Genomic DNA, 26,900 nt, shown 5'->3' on the forward strand with positions numbered 1-26,900 from the left:
TCACCATCACGAGTCTCTTGTGATTTTCTCTGCTATTTCTTGTCTATAAATGTTCATAAATAGTGACGTTCCTATAGACCTTTTTAAACAGATTGATTTTGGGATTGTGGCTTGTGGCTTGTAAAAAACCATTGATTAATGTAATTTGGTTATGGATGTCTTGTTTATGTGTAAATGCAGGTTCTTCCACCTCCTAATGTTACTGGAGCTCTACACATTGGTCATGCTTTAACTGTTGCTATCCAGGTTTATATTATGCCTTGCACTACAAAAATAGAAAATAGATAGATTTATAAGTAGAACCTTATAGACACTTATGAATTTAGTCCACATGTTTTTGCAATATGAAAAGAAGTGCATAACAATGAATAAGGAATGTGCTAGTGAACAATCTCATGGCCTTATGATTGGACCTTCAAATAATATCCACAAAGAACTGAAATTTGATTATGTAGATAACTTTGACAGACATAATTCAGGTTTTACAAATAGTGTTTCACCTTTACAATATCATACAACTGAGAAATATCAGGTATCACATTCAGATATGTCTGGAGGTTATGATGACAAACCGTTGCTGCTGAGTTCAAATGCAAAGCATTTAGGTAACTTAAGAGGTGATTGATTGTCCGTCCATAATACAAGTATGCAGTGATGAAGAAGCTACTAATTTACCCTTCAAATTTTAATTTGTGTTTGATTAAGGTACACCCCCTTATCATTTTTTATATGCCAGAACACAAAAGACATATACACCCCTAATGTTTTCTGTGAGTTTCAACTTCAAGAGGAGGCTGCTTTGGCAATCAAATGTATTGATAAATGCAAAGAATGGAGGATTTAAATGGTTGGTAATAATAAATTAAAGTGCCTTATTCAAATTTTAATTTGTGTTTGATTGAGGTACACCCCCTTATCAATCTTTTTTCTCAACTTGTTTACAAGCTGATTTCTTTATGGTTTGTTGAACTACAGGGCAAGATTATAAAGTGCCTTGTTGAAAACATTATGGTAGATATATCTTTTAATCAAATTGGAGGATTGTGTACCCTTTGCTTTCTTGAGGAGGTTGATAATTTGATAAACCATAACCATTTGTTTAAGAGGAGCATTATACTAATCAAAGCCTGGTGTTATTATGAGAGCCGCATACTTGGTGCTCACCATGGGCTCATATCAACTTATGCCCTTGAGACTTTGGTTCTTTACATATTCCATGTTTTCAACAATTCTTTTGTTGGACCTCTTGAGGTTGTTTAACATACAATTTACAAACATACCCTTTATAGGTATGTATTTGGAACCTTTGTTTATGAATTCTCTCACTGCATTTTCAGGTACTTTACCGTTTTCTGGAGTTCGTTAGTAATTTCGACTGGGAAAACTTTTGTGTTAACTTATGGGGTCCTGTGCCAGTAAGCTCACTTCCAGATGTGACTGGTAATAGTGTATGATGATGTTTCTAGTTTCTTCTCAATAATATAATTAACAGAAGTCAATGTTTGACTTTATACTGATGTGGACATATTCTTATAAAATTGTAGCTGAGCCACCTCGTAAAGACAGTGGAGAATTGCTGTTGAACAAAGTATTTCTTGATGCTTGTAGCTCTTTGTATGCTGTTTTTCCTGGTGGTCAGGACAACCAAGGGCAAACTTTTGTTTCCAAACATTTTAATGTTATTGATCCATTACGTGTTAGCAATAATCTTAGACGCAGTGTCAGTAAAGGTATTTTTTTTAAAATTTATTTTATCATCTTAACATTTATATGTATGCACATTTATATGTATGCACAATGCTTCTTAGTGAACTATATGAAGAAGAAAACAAGTTTAAGCATTTTGATTTTTGATTTTTTTAATATTGTGTACACACATTAATCTAAGACTAATGATTGAAAGAGTAATTAAAAGTGATAACACTTTATATGTGAAAATCTATTTATTTAAGAAACTTGCAGTTTACATTATTTACTAGTATTACAATTTGTTAGGTATATCGGTGAGTTGTCTGTTGATGCTGTTACTGCTTGTCCGGTTGGGCTCAGGTAAATAAAGATTTGAAAAAGCAAAAGAGTTGTTTTTAATTTATGTGTTATTGATAGACTATTGCAGAGGGAAGAGCTATATACAATAACAAAAATTAGTTTTTTAGATTGGTTGCTGGGGATTAATTTGTATTCCTTAGGTATAGATGTCAAAAAAATTATCCTAACATTTCTTCTTATTACAATATTAAAAAAAAATTGAATCTATGTTGTTTTGATTGTTAGGTTGAGAGAGAATTACAGCCATGGATTGCTAAAGATGATGATGTTGGTGAAGAAATGTGGAGAGTGAACCAGAGAATTGTTAGAGCCATTTTGCATGCCGGTTAGATCAACCTAAGTGGATTCACGAAAGGAACCGGTATGTGCTACGGGTACCACGGTGTGCTCAGGTAATAAAGATTTGTTTTGTTGCTATATTGAGTAGGTTTTTCACAGTACAATGTCCCAATAAGTGAAAAATTGGGTAGATTTTTCAGAGTGCTATTTTCTAATAGGAAAAATATAAAAGCGCGATGCTATATTCGTGATTGGATGCTTGTATAATCACTTTCTTTGATCATAATTTTTATTGTGTTTTGTAGTTTTGGAGAAAGCTGGAGCAATAGTGGTATTTTTCTCTTTACATCTATTCCTTAAATTGTGTTTTGAATGTTTTGTTTGATGATTTAGGGGGAGATATGATCTACGTAGAACTCCAACCCTTCTATCAAGATTTGATCTTTTGTGGTTATCCTTGACAATGAAAATATGGACAATGATCTTGAAATGGTATATACTATTTACTATTTACATTATGATGTCCATTAGAACAGAGAATCTCCTACCCTTGGCTTTTCCCTTGGTAGTTAAGTTTTTCATGTCCTTTAAAAGTATTTAAGGAGGTGCAGGAAGAACATCATACAAGCATTTACACCCTGTTGTATCCATTCAGACTAGGCTTACAGCAATGGTTGCAAGAGATGAGTTCAGAAGAAGAAGAAGGAGCACGGCTGCAACTATAGTTGTGAATTCTAGCAGAAGATATCGTGTATGTGTTTTTGTGCTAGCTACTGTTGTCGATTCGGGAACATCCTAGCTTACTGGTCCAACTATATGTATCTCATGTGAAGCTTTTGTTAGAACTATTAATCTCAGGGATTTGAAGTTTTTCATATTTCTTCTATGTAATTAGTTTGTAAATTTTTGTTACAACTTCTATTGATTTGTTTTATCTTTCCATGGAACGATTATTTGTATGACATTAAATTTATGCAATGGAATCTATTTTTTGTATATTATATTTTATTTTCTATTATGAAACATTAAATACAAATTTAATTTGAAAATAAGTAAATCTATAAATAATATTTTTTCTAAACATTTAAATTTACGATATGCAAAAATGTGTGTCATCTTCATTTATGACATGGCCTTTCTTGACAGGGGATTTATTGATACACATTGCGTGTCATTAACACGCGCGTCGTAAGGTTACGACACGCGAATGCGTGTCGTCTTCCTTTATGACAGGGCCTTCCTTGATACGCATTGCGTGTCGTAAACGCACGTCGTAATTGAGCGTCGTAAATGAGCGTCGTAAATGCGCGTCGTAAATGCGCGTCGTCTCTCTTTATGACAGGGCCTTCCTTAACGCGCATTTGCGCGTCGTCTGAGCCTTTTACGACGCGCAATGAGCGTTGTAAAAGGCTGTTTTTCTAGTAGTGTATATGGAATCGCATCAATCAAACTTCCACAACCATGAAGAAAAGGGACAAGAAATCTAGATCTAGAAGCTTAGAACCAAAAAGATTGGGTCTTGAACACTTACAAGGGTCTAAAAAATGCACAAGAGGATATGATGATGCTTGCTTGCTGAACCAACACCTGAGGACACCTTCTTCTTCTTCTTCTTCTTCTTCTTCTTCTTCAAGCTATCAAAAGCACTAAATTAGCCAAGAATCAACAAGAGGGATTAGGGTTAGGGTTTCCGAGGTTTGAGAGTGGTTGAGGCTGAGGGTGAATAAACCCTAGCCCTCACTTTCTTTTAAATATGGCTCAAGGCCCGAAAATTAGGGTTTTTGCCATCAGTGATCGCCACATCGTGGCCAACATATTTCCACGTTGTGGAGATAAAAATGAAATTCGTGATTTGTCAAGCCATGCCTTGTCGTGGTGGTGCCTTCACGACGTCATGGGTACCGAAAATTCACTAACTTTAATAAAAAAAAAATACCTCAAGATTCGGATGTTACATGAAGAGGACGATGCAAATTATGAAAAGGAAATGAAGAGTAGCCGGTCTTAGTTACAGGAATATTGAATCTGTTACCAACTAAAACAGAATGAGAATTATGATTATGACTAAGAGTTTCAAGCATACCCTCGTTTACATGAATGTGGTTAGTTTCTCTTGTATCCATAATCTAATTATTCTGGCCCGGTTCATGAAGAGACATAGATGAGAACATTTTTTCAGACGGTTGGTGCTTGATTTTATCCAAGCCAATCCCAAGGAGCTGGAAAATTTGAAGGTTGTTGCCCCGACATATTGGATGAGGATGAGGCTGTTACGTGGGCCTAATGAGCAAAGGGTGGAGTTGGGTCGTGTACAACAATATCCATTGTTTTCCATTCATGAAGATCGGTAGAGGGAGGATTGGGAGCATCAAAAGTGGTATCAATGTGACCAAGGGTGTTGTATGTTTCACAATGAGTTGTTAAAAACTCTCGGCAAATGTTGTAATTGTGTCGCTCCAAATTGAGGATGAGGGGTACGTGAGCTTTTATGTTAGTAACAACAAAAGTTTTATGGATGGATGGGGTGGTGCCTAACATTTTCAAGTAAACAAGAAGAGAAGAGGTTGAAGAAGACTAGGGTTTGATGGCGGCAATAGGGCTGCAGTGAGGCAGGAGATGAAGGAGAAAAGGAAACTGAGATATTTGCGAAGGGAATTTTTAGGTAATTGATACCATATTGAGTACTAAGCATCATCCCTTGATAAATGAGATACAAGACGCTGACACATAATATATACAAACACAAGTTACCCGAATGGACCTAGACAAGTGCGTACAACACGGGCTAACAATATAAAGACAATATAAACACATACATACATATACAATGCACATGTACTAACATCAAGTTCATATCATATCATAAAACTAGGATTTAAGAAAGGAAACCCCATTACCGACACTTTTTTTTCTTTTTAAATCCATCCCTGAATATTAGCAAGTCTATTTTTACTGTTACATCGAGTATGCTCTTTAGAGACAATTACCAACGGACTCATCCTTCATACAATTAACATACTAATTAATTTAAATGATGAGAAACTGATAGTGAAACAATGGATGAATCTCAATGTATTTTTCTTGTTTATTCCAATTTTTTTTCGCTCAATTTAATAAAATATACATGTCTTATATTTTTACTTGCAAGATTAAGCATAGTACAGCGTTGAACATAGCGTTATTTGAAAGAAATAATAATTGATACTTTTAATCCCAAGATGCAGCTGCCAATGGTAAGTTTGTACTAGATTAAAGCTATACCAATCGGACTTAGTGACGGAACCAAAGTCAAAGTAAAATGCTATCCCAACAGGGGGAGACGTTAGAAATTTACAAAAGTAGTAACGATTTTTTTTTTTCAATCAACATATTACATATATTTTTTTAATGGTTACACCAAAGATTGTTAACAGCAGCGGATGTACATATAAGCAAGGTGAGTCATTTGACCCACCAATTTTTTCATATATATAACAAGTTGTGTATTATTACATTTGTGACTTATCTTAGATAATGAATTACTCTAATATCTTTGGCAAGAAAAAAACAAATGCAAGTCATATTCTATATTTTAATTGGTCAAAATTTTTAACGTATAATCCAATATGAATAGCCACTACAAGTTAAATTAAAAAAAGAAAAAGTAAAAAGGACAATAATTGTTAATCAGTATTCAGTGTCAACATCGTTTCCTTCTTCAAGCCTCAATTCCCGCTACACAATTGTCGATCACTATCCGGTGCACTACATCAGAATTGACGATTATTGTCCTTTTTATTTTTTCAGCCGATCAGGTGTGTCGGTTGCCATTTGCCACTTGCCACTGCTGACAGCTAGCCCTTCGCCTCAACGTCCAGTAGTCACCTACTCTCTACTCTTTATTCCTCCTCAGCTTCTTTGTTGGATACCATTGTAATAACTTACAAGAATTGTTTATATGACCCGATCCAGACCCAAAATTAGTATTTTTTGATTTTTTTTTCCTAATTTTTATCGATTTCATTTAAATAGTGAACCATGTGGATATATATTCTAAACTCGCCACTAGTTGTTAAGATCGGAATTTTATATTGATCGTTTTTCGCTATGCAAAATCTTAATCGTAAGATCAAATCTAGATCATAAGATCCTAGCTAATAAACAAACTTTGTCGTAATAATTATATAGTTCAAAGAGTTACGTAATTAAAAAATCCAAAACAATACCTTACGTTAAAAAAAGTTATCAATTATTATAATAATATTTAGTTTTAGCAATTCATTTGTATGCAGTTAGCCATTAATTTGTATGTAGTTATAAATATTAAGGTAGTGTTTGTTTTTTATCTGCAGATCTGCGAGACGTCTTCTGTCTGCGCCGCGCAGATCACGCGCAGACATTAGTCTTCGCAGACTGTTTGTTTTTTTGAAGACTGCAGACCTAAAAATGTCTGCGCGCCCTCTTCTTGGCGCAGATGTGAACCAGAGTCTTCTAACATCTTCAGACATCTTCTAGCTTAAAAAAACATATATATCTTTATTTTTTTTAAGTTTTTTTTTTAATTTATATTTTTTCCAACTTTATTAATGATAAACAATATGAAAAAAAAAATTACAAAACTTAAAAAAAACATTTGACGATACAAACATGATATTTTTAACAAATTTATAAATAAAAATTTATTATAATAATAGTCGTTGAAGTTGTTTATATAAATATGAAAAAAAAAAATCATAATATATTCTTATATTTTTTTGCCAAAATTTTGTAAAACTTTATTTAATAGAGTATCATTAATTTCTCGAGAAAATATTTATCGTACGTTTTTAATAGATTTATTTGAAAAAATCGAAGTTTATTTCCATCTATTTATGTATCAAATTCTTTGATCACTAATTATAATGTTTAGTTATAACTTTGCAATCAAAGTTGTTGGTTTTTATCAAATATGTATATGAATTAATACCATTTTTATTTTTATTTTTTATATAATAATACATAAAAGTTGATCTAGATTCGTTATATATTTATAATAAAGTCGTAAAAATATATAAAAAATTCGCTTTGAAGTTTTAAAAAATCAGTTTATTTAGATTTCAGTTTATTTTAATAGCCCGCAGATGTTAAAAAAACAAACAGTCTTCTTTTTTCAGACTGCAGACGTTTGGTCCACCTCTTCTACTGCAGAGGTCTACAGATGTGATCCTCAGACTGCAGACATTTTGCCTCAGAAAAAACAAACAGCACCTAAATAAATAAATTTTTTAGTCTAATTTTTTGAAAGACTATAAACCTAGTAATAAAGAATTAACCATGATATTTTTACCATTGTTGTCCTATACATTTTTTACACCTCAAACAAAAAAGTCCATTTACTACTTACAGCTCAAAAACGTTTCTAATCATTTAGGTCTATCTCAATCTATCTTTCTAAACATTCACCCGCAACATGTGGCCGTTCACTTTATGGTCAAACATACATCAAACTACACAAATCAAATGGGGAAGAGATCGCAAACGATATAGTATCACTAATCAGATATTCGCATTTAACAAACTAAGGAAATACAACCTTGGTTGCACCTTTATACGAAATTCTTCATTTTTGTTTTTACAATTTTTTACACTTAAAATGAAATTTTCGGAAAAATATTAGAATACTGAAGAAACAAAGTTTAAACATTGTTGTTAGTAATCAATGGAAACAAAGTAAAAACAAGAAACTTAACCAGAACAATGGCCGGCTGTTAATTCTCAGATTACAATGTGAATTTGGCGCATGTAAGGAACCATTTCGTAGTAATTTATCTGAATCTCACGCTATAAATATCAATATCAAGAACGTACTCAGATCAGGTATCCCAGTGTCTTCATCTTTCTTGCCAAAGAAGGAACGAAGCTCGATAATAACATGGCCAAGAACGCTTCCTTGTTTGTGAAGATGGCAGCAGTACTCTCACTTTTCCTGTTGCTCGTTGTGTTGTCAGAAAGCAGATTCACCCTAACCGGTAAGTCATTTAGTTTCCAGCTTTTTAAGGTTCGGTGAAACCAATATTTTCAGAGCGTTTTCTTGTTTTTGTATATGTACACATGGATGAATGTTTTGATTAATGGAATCGTGAGCACACAGATGGTGTCCAGAAGGCAAAATCAGCCCTTGTGTGTAGCCAAGTTGTCGGTGTTGAAGCTGGCGATGATTGCACCATCATTAGCAAAGAGTTTGGGATGAGTTTGGCATCGTTTTTGGCAATTAATCCCAACATCAATTGTGAATCGGTCTTTGTGGGTCAATGGGTTTGTATTGACGGAAGTGCCTAATTCTTCAAGCTCGAAAACTAGTGGCATGAAATATCCTAATGAATAAATTTCTGGATAGACTTGCATTTCCTCCAATTTGATGTTGCAGATTTATTTTTACTGCTTAATTTGTACTGCTAATTTAATGTGAGGAAAACGAATCGTCAGATCGATGATTCATTACCTAGAAACTTTGTGGTTTTCAAGCTTTGTGTACGTGACTTTATACTTTATGGGATCGTTGTGTTATTTGACTTAAAAAAAATTAATGCTTGGTAACCAAATTGTTGAAACTTTTTCCCATCTCGGCATCTCATATGGTGAAGATGTTTATTTTGGTTATTGTTGATTAATTTGGTTTAAAACTAGATGGAATTAGCTTCTGGTTTTTTTATTTTTTTATTTTTTTATTTTTTTTTATGGTTATTTGAGAGTGTAATAAGTGAGAGTTATAATGTGGCAGCAAAAAAAAAGTAGAACCCACAAAAAATAATTAGAAATACAAAAAAACTAATTTGAATAGGTAGCAAAATATATAGAAACTCACGAATAGGATAATGACAGTGCTTTAAAATTGTTTCATATAATAGCAACCAACTTTCATTTATAAGTTAAAATGTCAACCTATTTTTACTTCTTTTTACAAATAATAGCACACACATGCTCACACACAACCATACAAATCCTATTTCTTATATTATGGCATTGTACTGTCATAATACAATGTTTAAATAAGAAAATTTTAAAAATTAATAATAAATAAAACTGAAACTAAGGTACTATCATTGACAAAGAAATGAAAGTGTGTGTATATATATATATATATATATATATATATATATATATATATATATATATATATATATATATATATTAAACAACCAAATATTTTAATTGTTGAAAAAAAAACATTTTCTGGTTTACATGAATGTGAAATATAGGTGTGAGGTTGGATAAGGGCAAAATTGTCATTTTCAAAAATATATTCAATAACGTGCTAGTTTTAACAGACTAGAGATCAGCCATGTCAAAAAAATCAAAACTTAGATGAATAACATATATTAGAGCAAAGCATAGGGACCAAAACTGCAATATATAGCAACCTACTTTCAATTATTTGCAAAAATGGCAACTTACATTCGTTTCTTTTTACAAATAACTATATTAAACTTGGGAGTACACGGAGATATATGAATAGCATCTTTAAGGAAAATAATAAAAAAATATGGAATTGTACTAAGATCTGATAAATATTGTAGAAAAACCAAGTAAATAGTTCTTATTTCTTTTGAATTTGTATCATCTATGCTAAGCCAAATACAGATAAAAAAATAAGAATATAAAATTTACAAAAATGATTTTTATTCCTTCAAAATCATATCAAGATCAATATCATTCTGCAATTCTATTGGTTTCAATGACCTACACGATTCTGCACCTATAATGTGTAAATAAGCTCAGGTATGTTGCTATTTTGGGGACCACAATTTGATGATGTTGTCACGTGTACAAAGATAAAAGAAATAAACACTACCCATCCAGTCTCTAGTGAATGTGAAGGCCCTTAAAAAACCAGTGTTCTAATAATAGACCATCCGATAACCATAAAAAAGGGGACAAAATCGTAGTTTGGGTAAAATGTCCAAAATATGAAGAATTACAAAAATGATTATTCTAATACCTTTCCATTACACAGTAATCCATAAGTACCAATCCATCAGAGCAATGTTCACCCCTTTTGGATAACCTGTTAGAAACTGATATCACAACACCTTCTTTTCCACACCTTATGTGACAAGGTGTTGATGAAAAACTCTAATAATATAAAGTACATGTTAAGCACACATAGATACTTCTGCATAGTTTTGTATCCTAAGGGATCCTACAAAATAGAAACTAAAAAATCAGTCAAGTAAAAAAGGAAGTTAGAAAAGTTGACCCATTAGGACATATCTACCCAAAATTTTTCTTACCCCGTCCTTCTAACCATCTATACACTTTTCCCTTTTCACTCCCCATACAAAACCCCCATGCTACCACTGACAACTATACATCAATAGAGCTTCACATTTAAAAACTAAACCAATAGAGGAATAATAACCAGTTTCTAGAAAAAGAATATACATACCAAAAGTAAAACAGAGGAATCTAAAACTAAAAAGTAAAATTAGTTTCTCTGGTCCTAACAACAAAACAAAAAACAATATTATGCCAAAAACCTATTGAGAAATGACATAACATTTCCAAAATAGATTTAACCATTTAAGAGAAAGAGGAAGAAACATACTTATGGAAATAAATCATATTCTATACTTAGGGCCTAGGATTTAAACCTGTTGAAAAAAAAACTTCTTTTAAGAGAAATAAACAAATATAAAAACATTTAGGCCTAAAAAGCATAAACACTTCTCTTAGATTCATACATTCCTGAAACCCAATTAGGTTGAACTGAACATGAAAAAAATGTGTTCTTATGGATTAGCCTAACCCTTGTGTCATATTGAATTCATATGATTTCCAGAAATTACATTTTTTTGTTATTTGAAAATTTTCAAATTTGAAAGATCTTCCAAAACAACAACAAATATAATTGATGCAAGACAAAGTTTCTTACCAAAAGGAAGAAACAAATATGAATGTAATGCTAGTTGTTAACACATACATTATCTTTTGGTTAACATGTTAAAAGATTCCCAATGGAGTCGAAATCCGGTTGCTTCTTTTAAAGCTTGGCTAGCTTTTGTATCCTCTTGAGTGTCTTCTTAATATCTGTATCAGCTGGTAATAAGGTACCTATGTGAAAAGATCTTCACATACATAATTAGTAACGCCGTGTCTCAGCAACAACACCAATTTGTTAGGTGTGTTGAACCCAAAAAAATAATAGGGGTACTATAGACTCAAAATACACTACCTCAATGCACTAAAAAATAGTACAAGGCAAGCATGGTCGATCCTCAAAGACATGTGATAAAAGTCTACACCTCTTCACACAAGGTAATTTGGTTACTAAAAAGGGGGCTTGTTTGCAAAATGTTAAATGATGGAAATAACAATCTACTTTAAGAACAAGCAGAAGCTGAAGTAGATTTGTAAGCAACAAGTTAAATGGTTCTAGTTCCAATATCAATGTTATCATTCAATTTGTTTATGTCATGATGCAATTCATGATTACTATACTACATTGGTAGTGAAAGATACTAACACACTCTAATACATCTCGCTTGCCAAATTATATAGTTAAAACAAGCTCTTTGAATAGACATAACTTCAATAATTCAACCTAAACATGCTCTTAGATTGTATTGAAAAACCATATTAAGTTTTGTACAAGCTTCCCACCAATGTCCATTTCTTCTCACATGGTTGGAAGTGTGAAAACATGTGATATATATTCGACAATAAGAAAATCTATTGTTTGTTACTAATGATTAACTTCATAAAACAATTAGGTGCTCTAAAAGTTAACTAACTACACAAGAATTCAATTCATAAAAGTAGTCAATCAAACAAATCAAATTCAAGGATTCTAGTTTAAACAAGAACGTAGTCACTAGAATAGAATCATAAATCAAACATAAAGCCATATGTATCAAATCAAACAATTAATATGTTTTGAGCAAGAACTAACAATTACGGTTTCTTAGCAACACATGGCTAAGAACAAATCAAACAAAAAGATGGAATTGGAAGTGTTTAATGCTTACAAATGGAAATCAAAAGTGTTTGGAATGATTAAAAGTCTTCAAAAGCTCCAAAAATCTCCTTCTCTACTCTCAAAACCGTTCCTTTCTGTAAAATGATTGAGTTCTTCCTTTCTAGTGCAAGAAATAACTGCTAATGTGTTTGACTCAAGACCATGCATTTTTGGCAAGGCCATGTGTTTTCAGCATATGACTATATGTTTTGAATCAGCATGTGCTTTTCGCTAAGACTTCAACCAGTCTTCAAACTTTGCTCTCTTTTCGGTCTAGTTTCAAGCCAAGTCATGTTGCTCAAATATATGATGAAAAAGAAAAACAAGACCCATGTCGATGTGACACGGACCATGTATCAAATGTGGTCCTTTGCTATGATGAAATCCAACTACTCAGTTTATGTCTTCAAGTTTTCTTCCATGACCCAAGCAATCCATCTTATCTTCATGCTCCAATTCTCCAAGCTCCATCATCTAACCTCCATGATCGTCTCTATAGCTCCAATGCGCCGTGCTCCATAATAGGTAGAAAATAAATAAAAAATAGTTAAGTACTAGCATTCTGAATAAAACATGCAAGTGCCCAAATATTTAACTAAATTCAAGAATTAGGAAGTGAAATGAAATCAAAAGGCATAAATAGACGTGCAAAATAAGTGCACAAATTGCACCTAACAATTCTTCATCATATTCAGAATAGAATATGTTGTTTTTGGAAATGGTAATTATCTAAATATTTTATAGATTAATGGCAAATCTTGAGTCACCCATAAAATTAAAATAATAGATATCCTTACTATAGACTCTCCAATGTAGGTTTTATTTTCTAACTATTTTATGTCATTCAGAATCGAGTCACACAAAAAATTCTAACAAAAGGAAGTTGTGTACAAGGGCTTTACGTTCTTGATCTAGGACAAGAGGAATTTCTAGTAGCATTAGAAACCAAGAAACTAAATTCCTCTTATAAGTTTCGAATAGTACATTGAGTCACATAGATTTGATATTATTTTGTTACTGAATAAGTTTGGGCATTTTTCTCTTAGTTCCATTCTCCCTAAATGAAATATTTGTTTATCTTTTGTGCTTTCTAAATTAAACACTTAAAGTTTGATAATAACTTAAAACATTTGTTAAATGTATAGAATTTGATAAAATGTGACTTATTAGGCCTCACTAGTATTGCCTCATCGTAAGGCTACTTATAGTATGTCATTTTTGTTAGTGATAATTTGAGCTTTACCTGGTTCTATGCACTAAAGGAAAAATCCAAATTTTATGATATACCCATTAATTTCTTAACCTTTGTGAGAACACAATTTTCTTGAAAGATTAACAATTTTCAATTCGATAGTGGTACTGAATTTCTCAACGACAACACTTGTACCATTCTTATTATTAATAGTTCTCTTCATCATATTGCGTGCCCTACAAACCTTAGCAAGTGGTTGGGCTGAGGAAATGCATCACAATATTAAAATCATGTCTTGTTATGTTTTTCAAAGCTCACCCCAACATATATTTGGGTTATTTCCTTTAGTATGCCTACATATAATATTATTCATCTAATATTTAAGCTATTAGATCACAAAAGTTCATTTGAGTTTATTTGTGCCATAGTACCAAATTATGATGTTTTCCATGTTTTCCATGCTTTCGGATGATGAGTTTCCCCTTCCCAACATGACTATACTACACATAAATACACACCTTGTAACATCTAGTGTATCTTTATTGGATAAATTCCCAATACAAAGGCAACTAATGTTTGATCCCTCTACCAAACGAATCTATACTACTTACCATGCCCAATTCAATAAGCGTTTATTTTGACTACTATGTTAACTGATATCTCCTATTCCCACACAAACTATTTTTCCATTATGTGCTTATCATCTTTTCCTACATCAACCTGATGTGGTTGCTAATCCACTCATGGCTAACAACAAACACTCACCCAAGGCTGCCTCCTACTTACCTCTAACTGTTGTGCTGTTATTATCATTCAAATCCACGGATGTCCAACACTTTGTAGAACCACAATGTCATCGCCTTCTTGAATTGTTAGATAATCTTTTTCCAACCTTGATTCATTCTTTCGTAAACCACCATCCTCTAAACATCCCATGGTTACTCAATCATATGCTAGAATAAAAAAAACATATTGCTTATCTTATTGAACTTGCATATCGTGGTCTTCATCTTCCTCTCTTTTCTAATAAAGTATGCAAATGGTTTAATTTGACTAGTAAGAACCCATACTAATTGTGACAATGGAAAAAGAAATGGTCACCCCTATGTAACAACAACACTTAGGATTTAGTTCCACACTCAACTTCTTACAATGTAGTGGGATTGAAATGAGTTTGTTTAGGAAGAAGTTCCACTTTGATGGCATAGTTGAACACCTTAGAGCTCGATTGGCCACCTTAAGGTTTTACTCAAATTCTAGAGCAAAATTATTCTCACACTTTTAGGCTCATTATCAAGGCATCAGCTATATGTAATAAGTATTTTATTTTTGTTATCATAAATGGTCTTTACATCAACTTGATGTGAAAAATACCTTCTTAAATAGGCATCTCACCTACATTTTGTTTATAGAGAAACCACTGGTTTTTCTTGATTAAAGATTTATTCATTACGTATGTCATCAGAAAAGGCTCTTTACGACTTAAATTAAGCACCAGGTATTAAATCAAGCATTCCTTATTTGTATTTGTTTTGTGTGTATTTGTGCAGATACATCCATCCTTGTATTAAATAAAAGGCTATAGGATTTAATACTCAATTCTCAATGTTTATACACAATCTTAGCATGTAACAACCTGCCTCTAATTCAGGAACTTTCATTTCTCTCCTCAGTAATCAATTTGCTGAAGAGGTTCTTGGTCGTCTCAATTATCCCTTGGGCTTGTGGAATCTTACATGGATGTTGGTATTTTTCTCACTCAATCCAAATATGTTTAGGACATTCTTCCTCATGCTAATTTTCTTAATTCTAAACTCGTTACTACATCTCTATCTATCTCCGTCCTAATTCTTATATAGTATCAGTCATTTAGTTGATCGTTATCCTAATCGTTGTCATTGTCTTCTCCCTTCACCAGCGATCATCAGTGACTCAATGCCTTAAGCCACTACTAATTCATCTCTTCCTATTGCTAATATTTTCACCTTATCATGATCAAGTTCTCATACTCCAACTACCTTCTTTGGCGAAACCATGTTACTCATATCTTATTCATTGACATCCAAAGAGGTAAATGATCAATTATCTCTGAATCCCGACTTTATTACTTGGAAAGGGGCTTATTAATGCATCTTTCTAATTATCTAATCTCCTATGTCCGAAGAAGCTATGGTTGAGACTCTTTGTCTCAACCAGAATTATTATAATAACCATAGTGGTCCCTATTGCGAATAGCATCGTAAATAGGTAAAGTGGTGCTATGTTGTGTTTAGCGACAGAAAGCGGACTAAATAGCGACCATATGTATTTCTTTGTTTTTCCTATTTTTATGGGGAAAATTGAAATACAAGAATTAAGGCTTCAAGTAAATACAAATCACTCCGCTTTCAATTTGTGTCTCTATGTTGCTACCTACAATGACCACTTCTACTTCCTGTTTTGATCACTTTTGTTTCTATTTGTTTGCTGTTAACATGTCTCTTTTGATCAATGTAAACTTTAAACTAAAGTCTTTGTTAGTCTTTTTGAGTTCTTGTTGTTTACTTGGTTCTATGCACTAAAGGAAAAATCCAAATTTTATGATATAACCATTAATTTCTTAACCTTTGTGAGAACACAATTTTCTTGAAAGATTAACAATTTTCAATTCGATAGTGGTACTGAATTTCTCAACCACAACGCTTGTACCATTCTTATTATTAATAGTTCTCTTCATCATATTGCGTGCCCTACAAACCTTAGCAAGTGGTTGGGTTGAGGAAATGCATCGTAATATTAAAAACATGTCTTGTTATGTTTTTCAAAGCTCACCCCAACATATATTTGGGTTATTTCCTTTAGTATGCCTACATATAATATTATTCATCTAATATTTAAGCTATTATATCACGAAAGTTCATTTGAGTTTATTTGTGCCATAGTACCAAATTATGATGTTTTCCAAGTTTTCTATGCTTTCGGATGATGAGTTTCCCCTTCCCAACATGACTATACTACACATAAATACACACCTTGTAACATCTAGTGTATCTTTATTGGATAAATTCCCAATACAAAGGTAACTAATGTTTGATCCCTCTACCAAATGAATCTATACTACTTACCATGCCCAATTCAATAAGCGTTTATTTCACTACTATGTTAACTGATATCTCCTATTCCCACACAAACTATTTTTCCATTATGTGCTTGTCATCTTTTCCTACATCAACTTGATGTGGTTGCTAATCCACTCATGGCTAACAACAAACACTCACCCAAGGCTGCCTCCTTCTTACTTGTAACTGTTGTGCTGTTATTATCATTAAAATCCACAGATGTCCAACACTTTGCAGAACCACAACGTCATCGCCTTCATGAATTGTTGGATAATCTCTTTCCAACCTTGATTCATTCTTTCGTAAACCACCATCCTCTAAACATCCCATGGTTACTCGATCATATGCTAGAATAAAAAAACATATTGCTTATCTTATTGAACTTGCATATCGTGGTCTTCATCTTCCTCTCTTTTCAAATAAATTACCCAAATGGTTTAAGTTGACTAGTAAGAACCCATACTGGTTGTGACAATGGAAAAAGAAATGTTCACCCCTATGTAGCAACAACACTTAGGATTTAGTTCCACGCTCAACTTCATACAATGTAGTGGGATTGAAATGGGGTTTTAGGAAGAAGTTCCACTTTTATGGCATAGTTGAACACCTTAGAGCTCGATTGGCCACCTTAAGGTTTTACTCAAATTCTAGAGCAAAATTATTCTCAGACTTTTGGGCTCATTATCAAGTCATCAGCTATATGTATTATGTATTTTATTGTTGTTATCATAAATGGTCTTTACATCAACTTGATGTGAAAAATACCTTCTTAAATGGGCATCTCACCTACATTTTGTTTATAGAGTAACCACTGGTTTTCCTTGATTAAAGATTTATTCATTGCGTATGTCATCAGAAAAGGCTCTTTACGACTTAAATCAAGCACCAGGTATTAAATCAAGCATTCCTTATTTGTATTTGTTTTGTGTGTATTTGTGCAAATACATTTATCCTTGTATTAAATAAAAGGCTATAGGATTTAATACTCCATTCTCAATGTTTATACGCAATCTTAGCATGTAACAACCTGCCTCTAATTCAGGAACTTTCATTTCTCTCCTCAGTAATCAATTTGCTGAAGAGGTTCTTGGTCGTCTTAATTATCCCTTGGGCTTGTGGAATCTTACATGGATGTTTGTATTTTTCTCACTCAATTCAAATATGTTTAGGACATTCTTCCTCATGCTAATTTGCTTAATTCTAAACTCGTTGCTACATCTCTATCCATCTCTGACCTAATTCTTATATAGTATCAGTCATTTAGTTGATCGTTATCCTAATCGTTGTCGTTGTCTTATCCCTTCACCAGTGATCATCAGTAACTCAATGCCTTAAGTCACTACTAATTCATCTCTTCCTCTTGCTAATATTTTCACCTTATGATGATCAAGTTCTCATACTCTAACTACCTTCTTTGGCAAAACCATGTTACTCATATCTTATTCATTGGCATCCAAAGAGGTAAATGGTCAGTCATCTCTGAATCCCGACTTTATTACTTGGAAACGGGCTTATTAATGCATCTTTCTAATTATCTAATCTCCTATGTCCGAAGAAGCTATGGTTGAGACTCTTTGTCTCAACCAGAATTGTTATAACAACCATAGTGGTCCCTATTGCGAATAGCATCGTAAATAGGTAAAGTGGTGCTATGTTGTGTTTAGCGACAGAAAGCGGACTAAATAGAGACAATATGTATTTCTTTGTTTTTCCCTTTTTTTTGGGGAAAATTGAAATACAAGAATTAGGGCTTCAAGTAAATACAAATCACTCTGCTTTCAATTTGTGTCTCTACGTTGCTACCTACAATGACCACTTCTACTTCCTATTTTGATCACTTTTGTTTCTATTTGTTTGCTGTTAACATGTCTCTTTTGATTAATGTAAACTTTAAACTAAAGTCTTTGTTAGTCTTTTTGAGTTCTTGTTGTTTTCTTAGTCAACTAGTTTCTTCTTATTATTTCTTCATGCTTCATGTTATTTTCTTACTCAACCGGTCCAAAACATTTCACATTCGATGTATGTGATGTGAGTGTTGCATCCAATGCCATGAAACATGAGATTTTAGGGCCCACACTTGAAGCGGTAGCAAACATGGTTATGGTTTGAAACCGCCTAGCTATCATTAGATCCGAGTTTCGATGTTGAAGCTTGAGTTGGAACACACTAAGAAAATTTTGAATGAAAATGAGGCTGAAAAGACAACCTATGGATGTTCCTTAATGGCGGATGGATGGAGGGACAAGAGCGGAAGGGCGCTAATCAATTTTTTAGTGAAAACTCCTCGAGGAAGTATGTTCGTTGAACTGGTTGATGCATTTAGTTATTCACATATCGATGATAACATGTTCATATTATTTGACTGTTTCGTCCAAAAAGCAGTCTGCATGACGTTATTCAAATTGTCACAAATAGTGCCGACAACATTTGTTTTTGCCGGTAAGACTTGTTTTTTCAAAGCCATAGCACTTATATTCTTATTTTATAATGCCCGAACATCTGAGTCCTTGTGTGGGGCATTGCATTGATAAGATGTTTGAAGACATCTTCAAATTGCCTCATTTAAAAAAGACATTTGATAAGGCAATCATGGTGAATACATATATTTACAACCATACTTTGCTACCAAATATGATGAGAGATTTCACCGGGAAAAAGGACACGGTTAGTCCCGCAACGATGTTACTCAGCTTTTTGACTTCTTTTTATGTGGCCTTCTTCATGTTTGGAATCCGGGTGCACGACAACAATAGCAAAACCAAGTTCTACGAGAAGAGCCGTCCACCATGGTCGGTGACGGAGGAAGATCACCGGAAAACCCAATGGAAAGCAAACTCATATAGAGAAATAAGCACGGGAGACGATTTTACCGTCCTACCCTTGACGGCAATAGGGACAGACAGGAAATGGCCAGAGCGTGATTTCTTGCTTCTTTTTTGGTGTAAACAATGGGCCCAGCAATTATCAAAACTATCATTTAAAGACTAATTTTTAAAATACAACAGGTAAATAATCTACTCTAATAAATGAATGTTTTTTTGCCACATGTTCTCTTCTCATTCATTTCGACACATGACATTTTGTAGAATTTTTAAATTTTCTATTTTCCACTTATTATTTTATTGTATTTTTTACTTTATTTAATTAAAATTCCACAATTAATGTGTAATGTAATATATATATATATATATGTATATATATATATATATATATATATATATATATATATATATATATATATATATAAGGTATTTATTAAAAATAATGTATATATGTAATGTATTTAATATATCAATATGTAAAGTATTCAATACATTAAAGCCTCATTAATTTTAATAATTCAAAATTTTTTTCATTTTTCTTACAAATTCAAAATTTTCAAATTGTTAAAATATATATAGGGTAAAGTGAATATACCTAACAACCTTATATAAACTTAGGTACCTAACCTCATTAAACTACGTCATTTTGCATTAAATTTTCATTGCAATCATCCAATGTTCTTAAACTTCATCTCTAAACTTGATTTACTTCAAAAAAAAATTGGAAATTTACGATTAGATTTCTCCTACATCATTTCATTTGTAGCGGTAGGATATGAAACTCATCAGGCGGTATCAATAGAAAGACGTGATGTAAAAGAAAGATATTGGTGAAAGTCTAAAGATTTTGGAAGTAATAAAGTTATGAGGTTGAAGTTTAAGAACGTTAGATCATTACAATGTAAATATGATACAAACCAATATAGTATTATTGAGTTAGGTACCTAAGCTTATATAAGATTGTTAGATATATTCACTTTACTCATATATATATATATATATATATATATATATATATATATATATATATATATATACACACACAAGACTTTAGTAAATAGAATACCGTACCCTCTATTTAAAAATTCGGATAATAATAATATGATTTTAAATTATTTCAGTAAATGGTAAATGTTATTAATTCTGTTTATGAAATTGCAAAGTTAAAAGTGAATAGAAGAAATTGGGATTTTGGGGTTTCACTTTAATGTTCATGGATAAACTTGGAGATACAATAAAAGCATTTTATGCTTTTGGTTCTCAATATCGGTGTACATGTAACATTAATTTTAACGATGAGTAACTGATAGTGAAACACTGGATCATTCTCAGAGTATCTTTCTTGTTTATTCCAATTTTTTTTTGCTCAAGTTAATAAAATATACTTGTCATAGATATTTTTACTGATGAGTTTGCAAGATTAAGCATAGTACAAATTTCAAGAAAGCGATCGATATTTGAGAGAAATAGTAAGTAATACTTTTAATCGCAAGATGCAGCCCGTTGGTAAGTTCGAGACTGTTAGTATAGCTTAAACTTTGTTGCTAGGAATCAATGGAAACAAAGTAAAAACAAGAAACTTAACCAGAACAATGGCCGGCTGAAAATTCTCAGATTACAATGTGAATTTGGCTCATGTAAGGAAACATATCGTAGTAATTTATCAAAATCTTTCGCTATAAATATCACTATCAAGAACTCAGATCAGGTATCCCAGTATCTTCATCTTTCTTGCAAAAGAAGGAAAGAAAACTCGATAACAACATGGCCAAGAACGCTTCCTTGTTTGTGAAGATGGCAGCAGTACTCTCACTTTTCCTGTTGCTCGTTGTGTTGTCAGAAAGCAGATTCACCCTAACCGGTAAGTCATTTGGTTTCCAACTTTTTAAGTGTTATCAAAATCAGAACGTTTTCTTGTTTTAATCTGCATATTAACACATGGATGAATGTTTTGATTAATGGAATCGTGAACACACAGATGGTGTCCAGAAGGCAAAATCAGCCCTTGTGTGCAGCCAAGTTGTCGGTGCGGAAGCTGGCGATGATTGCACCATCATTAGCAAAGAGTTTGGGATGAGTTTGTCATCGTTTTTGGCGATTAACCCCAACATCAATTGTGAATCGGTCTTTGTGGGTCAATGGGTTTGTATTGATGGAAGTGCCTAATTCTTCATGCTCGAAAACTAGTGGCATGAAATATCCTAATGAATAAATTTCTGCGTAGATTTGCATGTGCTCCACTTTGATGTTGCAGATTTATTTTTACTGCTAATTTAATGTGACGAAAACGAATCGTCAGATCGATGATTCATTACCTAGAAACTTTGTGGTTGTCAAACTTTGTGTACGTGACTTTACTTTATACTCTATAGCATCGTTGTGTACTTGCGTTATTTGACTTTAAAAAAATTAATGCTTGGTAGCCAAATTGTTGAAACTTTTTCCCATCTCGGCATCTCATATGGTGAAGACGTTTATTTTGGTTATTGTTGATCAAGTGAGAGTTATAATGTTGCTGCAAAAAAAATAGAACCACAATAATTGGTGCTTTAAAATATTATATTTTACAATTATATAATGCATGAATTGTTGTGTATGACAAAAACTATATAATGCATGGATTGTTGTTTATGACAAAAAACTGTTTTGTACCAATCGCTTCCCTTTCAAGCTTTGTGTATGTGACTTTATACTTTATGGGATCGCTGTGTTATTTGACTTTATTCTCAAAGTGCAAATCATTTGCTTTAAAACAAATTAATGTTAGTAACCAAAATGTTGAAACTTTTTCCCATCTCGGCATCTCAAATGATGAAGATGTTTAATATTTTGGCTATTGTTGATTAATTTGGGTTAAAATATCATATATTATTTTTAACAAGAGTTAGTATTTGTTGTTGAGTTAATGCTTGAGTTTGAGTTTTGAGGACTTATAAAAAAAGAGGCAACATGGTTATGATCACCTCGTATTTTCGTAGCCATCTTTGCATTCCGGGACAGAGCTAGGTTTTAAGAATAAGGGGCTGACAGCTTCATATCGTAGTATTATATTAAAATATAATTTTATACCTGAATAAAGTAATAGTGCCAAAATTCTAAAAAAAAATCACAAAGAAATTTTTGTTTCCATTAATCTCAATCTTCAAAAGTTTTCAATTAACTATAAACATCAACTTGTATTCATCCAGGGCGGAACTAGGATTTAAGAATAAGGGACTGACAGTTTCAATTAATAAATGTGAACAAACCTCTTCTTGTATTATGTTTTAGCAAATTATTTATTTTTGTTAAATTGTAGCAACATTTGTTGATGAAGAAATCTATGAAATAAAAAAAAAACAAAAAAAAAACAAAAAAACAAAAACAAAACCTTGAAAATATATTTAAAAAAAAAACAAAAAACCAAAACCGAAATAAAAAACCAATGGTTTGACATTTTCCAAAATAAAAAATCAAAATTTCCAATCTGATTTTGGTTTTACAAAAAAATGAACCATTCTCACTGATGTGAATTATGTAGTTACAACATCGTCTGAACTCGTAATTCATAGTAAGGGGTTAGAGTATCATCACATGAATACGTAGTTACAACATCGCCTGAACTCGTAATTCATCACCTACAGGTTATGGGTCTGCTGGTGTTTCCACTAGGTTGTCTAGAATAGTCCGTGGTCGGCATCTATACTCTGGTAGATGACTACATCGCCACATTGCTGGTTAAGGTTATGGTATCTCCTTTCATCCTACATCACATATTGATAGTGTTGTAAAACTCACCGAGTTGGCTGATTACTCCTCCGAGTACTCGCTACTCGGTCCCTTACCGAGGTGAGTTATAGAATCCCGAGTACTCCCCGATTGAACTCTTACTGAACTGAGCAGTTTTTTCAAACCCGGTCAACTCGGTGATTAATATGTATAATATACTTAACGATTTATTATTTAACACACACACTTGTGATTATTAGTACATATATATCTTAAATTTTCAGTAATTTTTCACGAAGAGAGACCATTATGTGCTTTACAGTTTTTGTGAATTCACATGTATCTAATTTTGTTATATATTTCAATCAGCTTAAGATTTTAACTTATGATTTTGACATATATAAGTTCTCTAAAAATATTTCTACATGAATTACAAAATCCAAGTACTCCTCGAGTACTCCCGAGTACTCCTGAGTACTCGTTACTTAGTAGTCGGCCGAACATGTACCGAGTAACGAGTTCTACAACCATGCATATTCATCATTATCTATTTACCTAATTATCACCACCTTTCTATCATCACCTATCTCTCATCATTTTATTTCATCACACACCAACTGTTTCATCGACCCATGTTTCATCCGCAACATATTTATAGATATAAAATAAATATACCATTTAAATCTTTTAAAACATGTATAAAATCGTTCATACAACATAGACAACAAGTATTCAAATAATATGCACACATAGCACGTAATTTATATAAAATACTTCATATCTATTTGTAAGATGAAAGTAACTATATATACCATAAATGCTTCCTAACTTTGAACCCCAAGGTTTACTCTACTAAAGCTTCATATTCTCGGCTCTTTGAACATAGAAGGGTCCATATCTATCACACCAAAAAGCTCAAGATAGCTCTTCCTCTCACTCTACACACTCAAGCTCGCTAGGGTTCTCACTTATGGGAAATGTAGTCGCAATTGAACGCCATAAGTGCCTTTAAATATGGCTCGAGCCCAAAGATTTAGGGTTTCTGCCAACAGCGCGGACTCATCGAGTCACCTCACCGACTCGTTGAGTCCATTCATTAATCCGAGTCATCAGTCGAGACCTTACTCGACGAGTTGAGGCGTCAACTCGTCGAGTCTCTCTTCTTAACTCAAAAGAAAAATACTTAAATGATGATACTTGGAAATCCGGATGTTATATTTTGTTTTTTTATTTCATAGATTTCTTCATCAACAAATGTTGCTACAATTAAACAAAAATAAATAATTTTACTAAAACATAATACAATAGGAAGTTTGTTCACATTTAGTCATTGAACTTTTTAGAGGTAAACGAACTTTCGATTTTGTTCACATTTAGTCACTAATTTTTTTTCATTATCTATTTGCCACTAAACTATTGAAACTGTTCACATTTTACCCTTATAACCGGTAACAGCCGGTCATAAGGGTAAAATGTGAACAGTTTCAATAGTTCAATGGCAAATAGATAACGAAAAAAAAGTTTAGTGACTAAATGTGACAAAAGTTGAAAGTTCGTTACCATTTCAAGTCATTATCCCTTATTTATAATATAACTAATGTTTGAAAATGATTGAGGGGAACAAAGTATCCGACAGCGCCCCTATTGCCTCCGCCTCTGTTTGAATTGGTGGCCAAGTTTGATGAATCCATGAATCGATGAATAATTTGTCTAAATGGTACCCATGAAAAAAAAACATTTTAAATGTGTTTTAGAATACTTATCTATAATATCTATATGCGGAAGATATATATATATATATATATATATATATATATATATATATATATATATATATATATATATATATATATATATATATATATATATATATAAACACACTAGCCGTTACCCGTGCCAAGCAACTAGTGCATATAGTTTTTTCAGAAATTATTTCTAAAGACAATTAGTTTTTTCCGCAATTCGTTTATTACATCTAAAAGATAATATGGAAGTAGGTAGGGTAAGGGAAAAATTGTCAATTTCATTATGCAATTCTATTGGTTTTAATGACCTACATGATTCTGCACCTATAATGTGTAAATAAGCTTAGGTATGTTGCTATTTTGGGGACCACAATTCGATGATGTTGTCACGTATACAAACATAAAAGAAATAAAGACTACCCATCCAATCTCTAGTGAGTGTGAAGGCCCTTAAAAAAACCAGTTTTCCAGTAATAGACCATCTGATAACCATAAAACATAGGACAAAATCAACGTTTGGGTAAAATGGTCCAAAATACAAAGAACTACAAAAATGATTATTCTAATACCTCTCCATTACCCAGTAATTCGTAAGTACCAATCCATCAGAGCAATGTTCACCCCTATTGGATAACCTATTAGAAACTAATATCACAACACCTTATTCTCCACCCTTTATGTGACAAGGTGTTAACGAAAAACTCTGATAATAGAGAGTACATTTTAAGCACACATAGATACATCTGCATAGTTCTGTATCCTAAGGGATCCTACAAAACAGAAACTAAAAAAATCAGTAAAGTAAAAATGGAAGTTAGAAAAGTTGACCCATTGGGACATACCTACCCAAATTTTTTCTTAACCCATCCTTCTAACCATCTAAACCCTTTTCCCTTTTCACTCTGCATACAAAACCCCCATGCTACCACTCACAACTATATATCAATAGAGCTTCACATTTAAAAACTAAACCAATAAAGGAATAATAACCAGTTTGTAGAAAGCGAATATACATACCAAAAGTAAAACACAGAAATCTAAAACTAAAAAGTAAAATTAATTTCTTTGGTCCTAACAACAAAACAAAAACCAATATTATGCCAAAAAACTATTGAGAAATGACATAACATTTCCAAAATAGATTTAACCATTTCAGAGAAAGAGGAAGAAGCATACTTATAGAAATAAATCATATTCTATATAGGGCTTAGGATTTAAACCTGTTGAAAAAAAACTTCTTTTAAGAGAAATAGACAAATATAAAAACATTTAGGCCTAAAAAGCATAAACACTTCTCTTAGTTTCGTACATGCTTGAAACCCAATTAGGTTGAACTGAACATGAAAAAAATGTGTTCTTATAGATTAGCCTAACCCTTGTGTCATGTTGAATTCGTATGAGTTCCAGAAATTACATATTTCTGTTATTTGCAAATTTTCAAATTTGAAAGATTTTCCAAAAACAACAACAAATATAATTAATGCAAGACATAGTTTCTTACATAAAGGAAGAAACAAATATGAATGTAATGCTAGTTGTCAACAATTGCATCATCTTTTCGTTAACATGTTAAAAGATCCCCAATGGAGTCGAAATCCGGTTGCTTCTTTCAAAGCTTGGCTAGCTTTTGGATCCTCTTGAGTGTCTTGTCAACATGTATATCAGCTGGTAATAAGGTACCTATGTGAAAAGATCTTCATATACACAATTAGTAACACTGTGTCTCAACAATGAAACCAATTTGTTAGCTGTGTCGAACCCAAAAAAAATAATAGGGGTACTATAGACTCCAAATACACTACCTCAATGCACTAAAAAAGAGTACAAGGCAAGCAAGGTCGATCCTCAAAGACATGCGACAAAACTCTATACCTCTTCACACAGGGTACTTTGATCACAAAAAGGGGGTTTGTTTGCAAAACGTTAAATGATGGAAATAACAATATACTTTAAAAACAAGCATAAACTGAAGTAGATTGATAAGCAGTGAGTTAAATGGTTCTAGTACCAATATCAATGTTATCATTCAGTTTG

This window comes from Lactuca saligna, chromosome 4 (genome assembly GCF_052625555.1).
Source record: "Lactuca saligna cultivar CGN05327 chromosome 4, ASM5262555v1, whole genome shotgun sequence".
Classification (NCBI taxonomy): Eukaryota; Viridiplantae; Streptophyta; class Magnoliopsida; order Asterales; family Asteraceae; genus Lactuca; species Lactuca saligna.